This window comes from Neofelis nebulosa, chromosome 11 (assembly GCF_028018385.1).
Source record: "Neofelis nebulosa isolate mNeoNeb1 chromosome 11, mNeoNeb1.pri, whole genome shotgun sequence".
Taxonomy (NCBI): Eukaryota; Metazoa; Chordata; class Mammalia; order Carnivora; family Felidae; genus Neofelis; species Neofelis nebulosa.
Window position 1 is genome coordinate 47,554,791 of NC_080792.1, and position 2,158 is coordinate 47,556,948.

The following is a 2,158-nucleotide window of genomic DNA, read 5'->3' on the forward strand; positions in this document are numbered from 1 at the left end:
AGCTTGCTTCAGGTCAAGAGCAATCAGGAACGTGTGTCCTCTGAGAGCAGCTCACCAATCAGGGAGGTTTTTCCTCTCCAAAGTGGAGAGTAGACAGAGGCTACTGAGTATCGTGCTAGTGAGTATGACTGACAATGGAAGAAAACATCAGAAGTGAAAAAGGGTTCTTCCTTTAATGGATATGTTGAGCAAAAGCTTCCAAGATCTCAGTGGACCATCTCACTGACAGATACAGAGAAAGAGATGCAGAAGGTTCCGGAGAGAAGTCTAGGGCTGGGACACGCATCTTGATGTCACAGTGTACAGTAGTGGCTGAAGTCATGCACGGATATGGGATTCCACAGAAAGAGGAGCCAGGGTGTGAGGAAAGGGAAGCTAGGAAGAGAGCCCTTAGAAATGCAAGCAAAGGGTAGAGCAAAGAGAAGCCAAGAAAGTGATGCAGAAGGAAGAAACCGAGAATGGTATTGCAAAAGCCAAGAACAGAAGAGCTGGAAGAAGAAAAGTCAGTACCAAGCTGTCAAGCAGCCCAAGTTTGCGTATGAGGTTTGGCAGATAGGTAGCCTTTGGGGCACCTCTGCCCTTCTGCAGAGTAGTTTTGAGAAGCTGGTAGTGAGAAGCCATACTGCAGTGAGATGACAAATGAATAGGAGGTGAGAAAGACCTGTTCTCTGCCCTCCAGGAGAGGAGAGCCCTACAGCAGTGGTTATCCATAATTAACCAGGCAATTACCAAAGGCACAGTCTTTTTTTTTTTTTATTTTTTTTAATGTTTTATTTATTTCTGAGAGAAAGAGAGAGAGACAGCATGATCAGGGGAGGGGCAGAGAGAGAGGGAGACACAGAATCCAAAGACAGGCTCCAGGCTCTGAGCTGTCAGCACAGAGCCTGACGCAGGGCTTGAACTCATGAACCACAAGATCATGACCTGAGCCGAAGCAAGATGCTTGACCGACTGAGCCACCCAGGCGCCCCCCCCAAAAGGCACAGTCTTCATCTTAGACCCATGAATGTGCTCCCCAAAGGCCCCAAAAAATCATACAGCAAACCTTATGTGCTTTGTGTATCTGTGTATTTTTCTAGGTTGAGATTTATAGCTTCCTAAAATCTAATTGCCCAATATTAGGAGCCAAGAAAACAAATAGCTGAACAGAGATGGCTCAGGATTTTAAGCTCTTGTAAGGGCAAGTGTCTAGTCAAAGTCTGTCTTGGGGTCTTGGGGTCCAAGTGGAGTAGGACAAGAACTAAACCCAGAAAGCAACTCTTCCAGAAATGTTTATCCTCAGATACTTGGGAGACACTTGAGGGGTCAGTTGAGGAAATCTTGGTAAAGAACAGGAGAAACAAAAGCAAGTCAGAGAAAGCTGGAAAGCTAGAACTGCCATCCATTCATTTCACAAATATTTGATAAGTGCCTGTTATGTCCCGGGGGCACTGCTAAATCCTGGGGCTATAGCCTGAGGGAATTTGTCTTTAGAAAGTGAGAGATGGAAACTTGAGATTTCATGGGTGAAAACAATTCTTTTCACTACCTCTTGTTAGGTTTGTTCAATTATTTCATTCTTAAGTCAGAATGTTCACATTTGGACAAAAAAAGAAAAAAGAAAGAAAGAAAAATCATGCATGGTGAATTAACCTACCAAGCTGTCAAGATCAATCTCCAATTCATTCGTTTGAGTCTTGGGGGAAGAAGGGAAAATGCAGGATGACAATTAAAAAAAGAGAGAAAATTGATATGTTAAAACTTTGCATTTCAACTTTGAGCTGACATTGTGGTGAGACTCTTTCCAGCTGCTTTGTCTGGCCATGTCAAGAAGTGACCATGATTTATTGTGCCACCTCCACAATTTCAATGCGCTTGATCTCCCACCGGAAGCAGTGACAAGTAAGGTTAACTGCTGTGTGAAGAGACAGTATGAGTAATGCTTCATGCACAGAGCTGGCACCAATCTGCAGCACGAGGTGGTGGGGGGGGGGGGGGGGAGGAGGGATGTTAGCCATTGGTCAAATCCCTTCCAAATAGCAACTTCCCTAATGCCCTAACACCTTTTGGAACAGTCGATCCTTGTACAGAAAAACACCCTGAATTGTGTTAGAGTCTGTTTCCCTGTCCTCATTCCCTCACAAACATGCAAACAGCCAACCTTGCTCACACTTGCATT